The 12066-nt window shown below is 42.0% G+C and overlaps 1 protein-coding gene across 1 annotated transcript in view; it reads left to right on the forward strand.

The window, feature by feature from the left end:
• The first annotated feature begins 7432 nt into the window (after positions 1 to 7432).
• Positions 7433 to 12066, forward strand: part of wu:fa11c10 (protein FAM110B) — a 77773-nt gene continuing 73139 nt past the window's right edge. Inside the window, exon 1 of the mRNA XM_028812130.2 lies at positions 7433 to 7530. The gene's annotated coding sequence lies outside the window, so the exon portion shown is untranslated. The remainder of the gene's footprint in view (positions 7531 to 12066) is intronic.

The following is a 12066-nucleotide window of genomic DNA, read 5'->3' on the forward strand; positions in this document are numbered from 1 at the left end:
TTATTTGCAATGGTGATGGACAGGTTGAAAGACGAGATTAGACAGGAGTCCCCGTGGACATTGTGATCTGTAGTGATAGTAGGGAGCAGGTTGAGGAGACCCTGGAGAGGTGAAGATATGCTCTAGAGGGGAGTGGAATGAAGGTCAGTAGGAACAAGACAGAATACATGTGTGTGAATGAGAGGGAGGTCAGAGGAATGGTGAGGATGCAGGGAGTAGAGCTGGTGAAAGTGAATGAGTTTAAATACTTGGGATCAACAGTACAGAGTAATGGAGATTGTAGAAGAACGAGAGGTGAAGAAGAGAGTGCAGGCAGGGTGGAATGGGCGGAGAAGAGTGTCAGGAGTAATTTGTGACACATGGGTATCAGCAAGAGTGAAAGGGAAGGTTTACAGGATAGTAGTGAGACCAGCTATGTTATATGGGTTGGAGACAGTGGCATTAACCAGAAAGCAGGAGACAGAGCTGGAGGTGGCAGAGTTAAAGATGCTAAGATTTGCATTGGGTGTGACGAGGATGGATAGAATTAGAAATGAGGACATTTAAGGGTCAGCTCAAGTTGGACGGTTGGGAGACAAAGTCAGAGAGGTGAGATTGCGTTGGTTTGGACATGTGCAGAGGAGAGATGCCGGGTATATTGGGAGAAGGATGCTTAGGATAGAGCTGTCAGGCAAGAGAAAAGGAGGAAGGCCTAAGAGAAGGTTTATGGATGTAGTGAGAGAGGACATGCAGGTGATGCGTGTAACAGAGCAAGATGCAGAAGATAGGAAGATATGGAAGAAGATGATCCACTGTGTTAACCCCTAACGGGATCAGCCGAAAGAGGAAGATGTTCTATTTTTTGGACTGCTAGCAATTAGGGGTTGGTTGAATGACCTACCCGAATGCCACCTTGTTACGTCCCTGGAATCTGAGGGTTTTCTGCTACAACTAATTAGCAACAAGTTGCCCCTTTGCTGCATGTTACTGGTCCACAGCTAGTGGAGGAGAGCATTTTGAATTTGGCTGGACTGGCATCATTCTTGGCCAGCCTGATCTAAATAAAACTGGAGTATCTCTGGTGATCAGAATTTTTTTTTGTACAAATTTGTAAAGATAAAAGGCAGACTTGTCCACTGCTGTTGAATAACTTAACTCTCATGAGAGGACACCTATACTATAAGCCCTGTTTTAAATTCACGTCTTCGTGTTTCTCATCTAAAATGCTGTTCTGCTACTTTTTTGTTTATTCATTTTAATCCTTTGTCTCAGAATGAGCAGCAATGACACTCTTGGGAGGATTAAGGCACTCATAATACCACAGATCGTTTACTCAGGTTACTGCTTGCCAGTAGTTTTGCTCAACAATATATAAAAAAAAGTTGATGCCTTCTAGCTTTTTCCTGAAACAACCAGTTTTGCATAAGCACCTCATGACTTAAAGTATGGCATAAAGAAAGCAAACTGTGCATATAACTGTGACTCTCAGACTGCTCTCCCGTTCATCCGTTTTCAGGCCTACCTAATCCGCTCGACTGGTGTTCTCTGCTCCACATTTCCAGTCCTACTACTCCTCTGTGTAGGTCTCTTCACTGGCATCGTGTTGTTGCAACGTTCCAGTTTAACGCTCTTGCCTTGGCCTGCGGTTCTCTGAATGGCTCTGGTCCTCGATATCTCCAGTCTTTGGTCTCTCCAGGTGTCCCTTCAAGAAGTCCTCATTCTACCTCTTCCTGTCCCTCTTCTTGCCAGACATGTCAAGACTGGACAATGCTTCTCTGTTCTTGTTCTCCCTTTGTCTAAATGAACTGCACCCAGTTTACTCATATTTAGGCGTCTTCTGAAAAGGCACCTTTTCATTAAACATTTTGGAACTGCTTAGCGTCTCTTCTACAGGATAGCTGTTGTACTGACAAAGAGTTTAGGATGACGATGTTTGTTTTAGTCTAATTGCAAGTATAATTATGTAGTAGTGCTACTATGACTCCTGCTTGCTCAGTTTTATCTAGTTCTCTGTTGCTTTTGATGCTCACATCTTAGGGTGGTGCAATATACCGGTACTGGAAAAGTCCTGAAAAACCCAAAATGGTGTGGGACCAACATTTCAGAATTTTCAGAAGTAAATGGCAGCTTTTCTCTGAATTTCGACACTCTCTATTGTAGTTGTGGATAGATGTCCATTTCCGAGACTTTACAAAACAAAGCTACACGGTTTGAGGCGACCAGAACTAACCCTAAGCCTAACCTTCCCTATACCCATTTGCTTTGATGTGCTGTGGACCTCATCAGCAAACTCCCCTACTCCATTGCTTCGACACGATCCGGACTCTACAGTGATCAAGAGGGAGGTGGTGCATAATGTGGCACGATGTCTCAGAGCACCAGGAATGCGAGCAATTGTGTGGTGTACCAGGGAGGCTAGAGTAAGATGGTTGCTTTTGGAGTTATCTGTTATTTGCTTTGGAACCATTTTGATACCGTTACTGAGGTCCGAAAGCTAGAATGGATACTGAAGTCCTAATTTTAGTACCAATCCAGCACTATTGCACCTTTTAATCAACCCTGTATCTTATATATAAACGTCTACACGTAGAAGTGTGTGTGTCTGTCTGTCCGGCCCGGGTGGAGGTGGAGTGGGGGGTAAGGGATCCCCACCCCACCACCTGGGGGGACGGCCTGACTGTTGCTAGGAAAGGTGTGGTTGTTGGTTGCGATAACCTCATATTCATGTTACCTCTCATTCATTCCACGTTACTTGCATCGTGTCAACACAACTCTCTGTGCTTTAATATTTTATATGTTTTTCTCCATCTAGTCCTTTTCAGTTTTCTTTTGTTTTATCTGTATTACTTTTACTCTGGCGTATATGCGTTTTATTTTCCTCTTTTGTGTCTTTTAATTTTCCTCCGTTATCTTCGCTTAGATTTAAATCATACCAAGGTAGCCCCAAGTTAATGAGTTGGAAGAAGAAAAAAGTGTGAGGCTACAGCATGAAGCTGAAAGAAAGCGACTCCGTCGCCAAAGTAAAACCAGCGAGGAAAGACAAACTTGCTTATCCACTGATACTCAAGTGAGGCAAGCACATCGGCAAAATGAAACCTCCAAGGAGAGAGAAAGTCGCTTAGCCGCTGAGAGACAAGGGGTGCGAGCGCATCCACAAAATGAAACCTCCGAGGAGAGAGAAACTCACTTAGCTGCTGATAGACAACGGAGGTGAGCACATCTGCAAAACAAAACCACAGACGAGAAAGAAACTCACTTAGCTGCTGATAGACAAGCGAGGTGAGCACATCGGCAAAATGAAACCAAGGAGAGGGAAACTCACTTAGCTGCTGATACATAAGCGAGTCGAGCACATTGGCAAAATGAAACCACGGACGAGAGAGGAACTCACTTAGCTGCTGATAGACAAGCGAGGTGAGCACATCGGCAAATCAAAACCACAGACAAGTGAGAAACTCACTTAGCTGCTGATACACAAGTGAGGCGAGCACATCGGCAAAATGAAACCTCCGACTCTTAATTTCACATTTTTTTCTGATGATTTCAATAGTTTCTAGGAGCCCAGAATTTTTACGGACAAACTTACACAGCTAGTATATTATAACTTGCTCTGTAAGTGATCTTGGATAAAGGCCGCTGCTCAATCAATAATAATAAAAATAATACAGGTGCTGGTCATAAAATTAGAATATCATGACAGTTGATTTATTTCAGTAATTCCATTCAAAAAGTGAAACTTGTATATTAGATTCATTCGTTACACTCAGACTGATGTATTTCAAATGTTTATTTCTTTTAATGTTGATGATTATAACTGACAACTAATGAAAGTCCCAAATTCAGTATCTCGGAAAATTAGAATATCAATTAAGACCAATGCAAAAAAAGGATTTTTAGAAATGTTGGCCAACTGAAAGGTATGAACATGAAAAGTATGAGCATGTACAGCACTCAATATTTAATTGGGGCTCCTTTGGCCTGGATTACTGCAGCAATGCGGCGTGGCATGGAGTCGATCAGTCTGTGGCACTGCTCAGGTGTTATGAGAGCCCATGTTGCTCTGATAGTGGCCTTCAGCTCTTCTGAATTGTTGGGTCTGGCGTATTGCATCTTCCTCTTCACAAAACCCCATAGATTTTCTATGGGGTTAAGGTCAGGCGAGTTTGCTGGCCAATCAAGAACAGTGATACCATGGTCCTTAAACCAGGTACTGGTAGTTTTAGCACTGTGTGCAGGTGCCAGGTCCTGTTGGAAAATGAAATGTGCATCTCCATAAACTTTGTCAGCAGCAGGAAGCATGAAGTGCTCTAAAACTTCCTGGTAGACGGCTGTGTTGACCTTGGACCTCAGAAAACACAATGGACCAACACCAGCAGATGACATGGCACCCCAAACCATCACTGACTGTGGAAACTTTACACTGGACCTCACGCAACGTGGATTCTGTGCCTCTCCTCTCTTCCTCCAGACTCTGGGACCTTGATTTCCAAAGGAAATGCAAAATTTACTTTCATCAGAGAACATAACTTTGGACCACTCAGCAGCAGTCCAAAGGCGAGACGCTTCTGACGCTGTCTCTTGTTCAAGAGTGGCTTGACACAAGGAATGCGACAGCTGAAACCCATGTCTTGCATACGTCTGTGCGTGGTGGTTCTTGAAGCACTGACTCCAGCTGCAGTCCACTCTTTGTGAATCTCCCCCACATTTTTGAATGGGTTTTGTTTCACAATCCTCTCCAGGGTGCGGTTATCCCTATTGCTTGTCCACTTTTTTCTACCACATCTTGTTCTTCCCTTCACCTCTCTATTAATGTGCTTGGACACAGAGCTCTGTGAACAGCCAGCCTCTTTAGCAATGACCTTTTGTGTCTTGTCCTCCTTGTGCAAGGTGTCAATGGTTGTCTTTTGGACAACTGTCAAGTCAGCAGTCTTCCCCATGATTGTGTAGCCTACAGAACTAGACTGAGAGACCATTTAAAGGCTTTTGCAGGTGTTTTGAGTTAATTAGCTGATTAGAGTGTGGCACCAGGTGTCTTCAATATTCAACCTTTTCACGATATTCTAATTTTCTGAGATACTGAATTTGGGACTTTCATTAGTTGTCAGTTATAATCATCAACATTAAAAGAAATAAACATTTGAAATACATCAGTCTGTGTGTAATGAATGAATCTAATATACAAGTTTCAGTTTTTGAATGGAATTACTGAAATAAATCAACTTTGTCATGATATTCTAATTTTATGACCAGCACCTGTAGTTAAGGAGAATTGCACTCCTGCCCGGTCATATATCAAGTAAGTCCTTATAACATAAACACAAAATAAACAGAATTTACAGGAGCTTGGAAGGAGGAGTTTAGAAGTCAAGAAAAAACAAAGATGAACCAGAGTCTGTGTTTAACCAGAGTGACTGCAATAGCAAAGAAACTATTTCTATGTCCAGTCATTCTTGCCTTCAGTGACCGCTAATGTTTACTCGGTGGTAATAACTGAAAGAGATGGGTGCCTGGGTGAGTGTGTTCTTTGCTTATTTTCCCAGCACGTTCCCTGACCTGTGATGTATACAGGACCTCAGCAGAGTTTGGTCACAGGCCCATAATCATTTGTGATGTCCAAATAACACACTGCAGTTTATGTTTGGAGTGAGCAGACGCATTGTCATACCAGACTCTTAGGGAGAAAGTGGAGATGTTTTCAATGACAACTTGATCAAACCGGAGCGGCACTGAATGGGATAGTTTAAACTTTTTAAGCTGACAGAGAAAAAAAACTTCATTGCTGTTCTTTTTTGATAGAAACAGTTATGGTTTTATCCCAGTTCAGACTGTGCCAAGAAATTTCAATGATTCCACCCTCTTGGCAGTGGAGTATCTCCCAAAATTGACAATTATTCCTACTGTTTTCAAGGAATTCAAGTTAAGAATACTGAGGGTGCACTAAATGCCCAGCCGATCCACCTCCTTCCAATCTGTGATCAAGCCAGTCAGGGCGGTGTCATCAGCAAACTTCAGCAGTTTGACAGATGGGTCACTGGAGGTGCCGTCATCTGTGTCGAGAGTGGAGAGGACACAAAACACAACCCCGAAGAGACCCTGTGCTGAGAGTCAGGGACCCATCTTCACTGTCTAATGCCTGTTTTTTTGGAAAGTCAGAGATCAACAGACACGTGGCCTACTCCAAGTTCATACTGAGAAGTTTCCTATGGAAGAGTGCTGGTATGATTGAAATCCACAAATGAGATCCTGGCATAAGTTGCTGAGGGTGTCTAAATGCTAAAAGATTTAGTAGAGAGCCCTATTTACCTCATCCTCAGCGGACCTGTTGGCATAGTAAGCAATCTGAAGTCGGTCAAGAAGAGAATCTGTGACAGACTTTAGATGCTGAAGAATCAGACATTCAGATGACTTCATTATTACAGAGATCAGCACCATTGGCATGTAACCCCTGCTCCCCTGAATGACACTGAATTTGATTTAGCAGGTTTGAGGGTATTTATTTATGACGTTTAGCCAAAGCATTTTCTATAATTTAACAAGAAGGTAAACGTTTACTAGCTGAATCATTTCTTCCACTTATCATGATGCAGTGATAATTCTTACATTATTATTTTGGATGTAATGAGAAGTCAAGCAAAATGACACCTTGTATTGGCTAACTAAATAAATTATAATACGCAAGCTTTCGAGGCAACTCAGGCCCCTTCTTCAGGCAAGATGGCTAACACGGTACAACTTGTTTTCTAGCTTTTTAAAGTTTATTTTTTTCCTTGTAAATGTGTTTAATTTGTTTGAATTCAAAAAGTCCTTCTTGATCGTTGACGCAGGCACCCAAAAGAAAGACTCCACTTTAAATCGATTCTCAAAACATCAGAGGAACAGAAATTAATCCTGCAGCCTCACAATCTGGACAGGGACGATGTGGGTAAACGTGCCTTGTTATGAACTCGTACCAAGAGTCCTGCTCAAGGCTGAACCATAAATAAATAAAAGCGGGAGGTTATTTTTGCTTTGTGCATGGATCAGGTCTCCCTTGGTAGAACGTCACTGGTTCGGGCTGTTATTTTTTGAATCGCTGCCCTTTGCACTACCGACTGCTGCTTCTAATCAAACCAACCCTCCTGCAATCGATCTGGGACACGCGGACGCGTTGCTAGGCAGCAGCCGTCCCATTGAGCCTAATCATTTACCGAGGTGCTTCACGAATCAAAGAGTTCCGGACGTACCATGTTTTATAACGGGGTCTTACTAAAGTTTATCCACTCAGCAGCATCCGTAACAATTACATATAAAGAAATGACATCGTTAGCTAAGTACGATAAAACATTATGTTCATCATTATTGTGCCAGAAGGACAGACATTTTCGCTGTTCTTTAGTGTTTCAATTGACCCACAGCGTCCACAATGGTCTCGCCCGCGCCGCGATTCAAACTTATTCGGACTGATGTCACGTGTCACGTTCCTCTAGTTACTTTAGTTATTTTTAACGGACAGGCGGATGAGGGTTGACCTGACGTGCCCTTGAACCGGGGTTAATGGATGAATTTTAAGAGGTAAGGGAAATGACAAAAAGAGTGATCTTGTGGGAGATACATAGCAGGGTAGCGCACAGTCGGGGCCGGGACTTGGAGTCTGACATGTCTGGCAGCGAATACCGCGACTAGGGTTCCACCGACTGGGTACCTCGGCTCATCCCGGCCACTCCTTCCGCGCAACCCGCAGTCGTGAGCGCACACTACACACCTGTCTCCCTCTCGCCTGCGGCCGGTAATTGGAACATGTAACTAATGAAGCTTTGCCTTGTGATTTAGTCTTTGATAATTTGAAGCCGACCTATAGATGAGTGATGGGAAAATAACAGGTTCGAGAGGCAAGTTTATAGAAACCGCTTGGTTTGTTCTTCTTGGGGGCTCGAAGCTGACGTGCCGCTATGCACGACGTGGGATCATACTTCCATTCCATCCAGCATCAGACATGAGGGCGAGGGTGCCGCTTATTCAGCTCCTTCCGTGAAGTTTGCCCCCCAGATCTGAAGCAACCATGCCGATGACACGTTTAACACGTTGGTTAAATTCGTTTCTATGCTGCACCCTGTGTGAACTTCTTAAAAATGTCTGCTAGAGCAACATTATGCATTTCGCCATGCCCGTCAGAACATAGCCACATTTTATTTTAACATTTTAATTTTCTAGCCGGCGAAAACTTTCCATTCATTTTCATGCTGGGTTAATCCAATTCAGTCTATCTAGACAATATGGGTTGTTTATTAAAGAACCCACCCCAGGTGGGGTTTATCTTCTCACACGCAGTTCATCCCCTAATTTCCATAATCTTAAACGTGAGAATGGTTTTAGGCCGGGACTGGAGCAACTCACTTATACAGTATAAGGCAGGAGGCAATACTAACTGAGGTGTCAGTCCGTTGCAGGGAACCATCACCGAGGACACCCATTTAGAGACCACTACCTGTGTGTCTTTGGGATGAGGAAGGCAAACTCGCATGAACAGAATGTTCAAACTTACAGATAGTGACTGCCTGAGATTGTGTGAGGCTAACCTCAGTGGGCTACCTTATTCAGTTTGTTCTCCTAAAGTGGTCCTGATAAAAGGCTGCCACAGCACTGGTGCATAGACTTTCAAGTATAAAATAGTGATAGTAAGGTCACAATTAAATGTATGTTATCAATAATAGCCTGCAATTCACAAAAATCACAAAAGCATTAGCCAAAGTATACACTTCAAGCCCTATATTGGAGGCTTTTCTTGGCATGTTGTGAATGTTCTCACTTAATGTCATGATACCAGAATTTTTGTAATTGATACCAATTCCAGTAAAATTTAACAATACTTGTTACCTATTTGATACCAGAGGAGAGACAGAAGTCCCATTCGGTGTATTTTTTTTTTTTTTTAATAAAAAAATAAAATAAAAGTGCCACTCATTAAACTGAACAATATTGTGCAATTCTCTGTAGTAGAATATAAAATTTTATAAATGGTATGGCAGCTTTAAAATAGTGTATCCATCAAGTAGTTACTCCACTCTTTTAAGTAAATGGGTATTCATAAATCTCAAAATGCAGTGTGGGGCTTGACTTTTAATGTGTTGTAGGCATAGGGGTACCCCAGAGTAACAACAAATGGGGGTACTTTAAACTCTTGGGTGGGTTTCCGCAAAACGTTTAGGGCTCCCTAATATCTTACAATGTGGACGTTCAAAATTTATTCTGACATTTTCTCTCCAGCAACTACCAAATATGCTTAAAGTTAATACTACAAATAAAAAGTCAAACAGCTGTACTGTTGAATTAGTTAATTATAAAATAATTCAGAATATTTTAATTTTAAATGTTCTTTAAAGCTGTTTTTTGTAATGTATCAATCTGGCTTGACAGACAAGCCTTCTCCAGGGATTGTAACGTGTCCTGTTGTAAAATTTTAGAATATTTACATTTGCATTGTTTAGCTGTTTTATATTTGTATATAAAAAAAAAAACTAAAGAGTAATGTTTAAAGGATGAGTCAAGTTGATTTGGTTTTGCAATGTTACAAACTCCTGGTGCTTTAATTTTCCAAATCGGTTGCTTTTTTTTTTTTTTTTTTTTTTTTTAACGTTTCTCCTAACTTTAATTTTATGTGTGAAGTTACTTGTTTTCCATTAATCCACAGTTATAGAACTCCTGTAAAACATCATTTTGTTGTGCTGTTATTAGACTGTTATTGGTCAGCTTGTGTGCGGATTCAGAATCGAATACTAGTCCAGTGTAACAGAAAACTGCGTTGCATTCTCCATCGTACCTTTCAAATACGTGACGTCTGTGCTTTTTCACTAAATTCGTTACGTTTTATGGGTTATACTCGAACATTATATTGGTTTCAAAAACCAAACAGGTGACAGTGTTTGCATTAATGTATTTCACAATAAAGTATGCTGTTTTGCCCATCCTGCTAATATGCATAATAGTGCTTTGTGCTTCAATGCAAAAAATAAATGTTGTTTTGGTATTATCAAATGTAGCGGGACAATTCATCACCAGAGTAGACAAACCAAATAGCCAGTTTCTTTGAATCTTGCCTCGATTTTTAGTTGCTAAAACTGGTATTAGCCCTGCCAGTGTGCATAGTTCCCATATGCATAACAATGGATGCCTGCAGTATTTCCCCTGTTAGCTTAGATGAACATCTGTAGATGTGCACAATCCAATCTGAGAATAAATGCAAAGCTTAAGTTTCTTTATTGGGGCTGCTGTGTAGGACACGTTAATATAGTGTAGGGCAGGGCTATTCAATTACAAATTCAGTTGGGCCAGATTGTCAAACCAAGAAGGTTAGCTGGGCCAGTCATTTTAGCGGCAAAGCAGCTCGTAATGACAAATTTTAAAACCAACACAAACAAATTTATTGAAAAACATAAGGTTTATTCGTTGTTTCTCTTTTAACTTTGGTCAGTTTGCAGAGCAAAAGGTGCATACAAATTGAGCTGAATTAACAGAATCTGAGGTAGCCCCTATTTTTTCCACTTACAAAAGAAGAAAAAACTGACCTAGGCTACATATCTGACCTATCTGATCACAAAGTGCATAAAACAAAATAGTGCACAGTAGTAGGCTATTAGAAATAACATCGTTTCCTTTTGAAACAAAATAAACAACTTGCACACATTTGACCCAGGAACATCTCAAAGTGCATAAAATAAAAAGTGCACAGTATTCACAACTATAACAACACTGAGGGAACATATTTTAAATCACCATGTGTGATTAGGCATGCCTCTGTTACGCATCCCACATTATATTGATGTATTGTAGGCTACAGTTACCCTGCTGACTTAGTGGGAGAAGTGACATTTTTTGTTTTGAACGAGAGCAGTGACTTTAGGCTCGTAAGTTGTCAGTGCAATTCGAAGGCATTGGTGGAGAGTATGGTCAGTCAGGGAGCAACGAGAGTTGCTTTTTATGGAGTTCATGTGTGAAAAACTTGACTCACATATATATGTTGATCCAAACATACTGAGCATGACGATCGCTACTTTCTTAATGTTAGGGAACTGATGTGCGTTGACATCAGTCCAAAACATTGCAGGCCCGTTAGTGGAAAGCTCCTGTGCCATGGTTACAGATGACTGCATGTCAACAAGTTCGAGTGTGAATTTCCCCTCGTCAATGGAAGGGACCAGTTTCTTAGCTCTGGCGGATAAGTCCCCTTCTATTGCAACAGTGAACGGGTCTCTGACAAAAACGGCCAACTCTGTGGGCAGATCAAGTCCATCCAATCGACCAGCAAAGTTATTTTTTCAACATCGCAATGAAATCTGTCATCACATCCGTGATTTGTGCGGGGGATGAGATGCATTTGCGGAGTGTCGGAAAATGCAGCATTCGGCCTGTGCTCAAATCATTTGCGAAAAGGTCCAGTTTAACTTGGAATGCGCGCATCTGTTCCACAAGGTCGATGACAGTTTTGTCTCTGCCTTGTAGTCCCAAATTGAGATCGTTCAGGTGTTTGAATATGTCGCTCAGAAAGCAGGCATCGGCCATGAAGTTGTCGTCCAGTATGCGACTCAAGTGCGTTTCTGCCTTTTTTTGCTTGCTGCCGCGGAGGAAAGTTATGATCTCTTCTCTGAGACCGCAGAAACGCTCCAGTGCTTTGCCTTTGGACAGCCACCTCACGTCATTATGCAAAAGAAGGTCGTGGTGCTCAGCAGACATTTCTGACAGCAGCATGCGGAATAAGCGGTGTTGGAGGCTTGATGTGGAGCGAATAAAATTAATTATAGCCATAACGCTGTCCATTGTCGTTTTGAGCACCCCGCTTAGTTTTGCGCACAACACGGCCTGATGCACAATGCAGTGTAAGGAGATCAACTGAGGTGCAACAGCGGACCAACGTGCTGCCAAACCATTCATTTTCCCTGTCATGGACGGAGCCCCATCTGTCACAAGCATGCACACACGCTTCATATCCAGACCACTGTCTTTAAAAAAGGCGGAAATTTTCCCAAAGACTATATCGCCAGTTGTGTGTCCTTCTAACGGCAGTAGGCCGAGCAGCTCCTCTCGGAAGCATTTGCCATCAAAAAAACGGACATA

This window comes from Erpetoichthys calabaricus, chromosome 10 (assembly GCF_900747795.2).
Source record: "Erpetoichthys calabaricus chromosome 10, fErpCal1.3, whole genome shotgun sequence".
Taxonomy (NCBI): domain Eukaryota; kingdom Metazoa; phylum Chordata; class Cladistia; order Polypteriformes; family Polypteridae; genus Erpetoichthys; species Erpetoichthys calabaricus.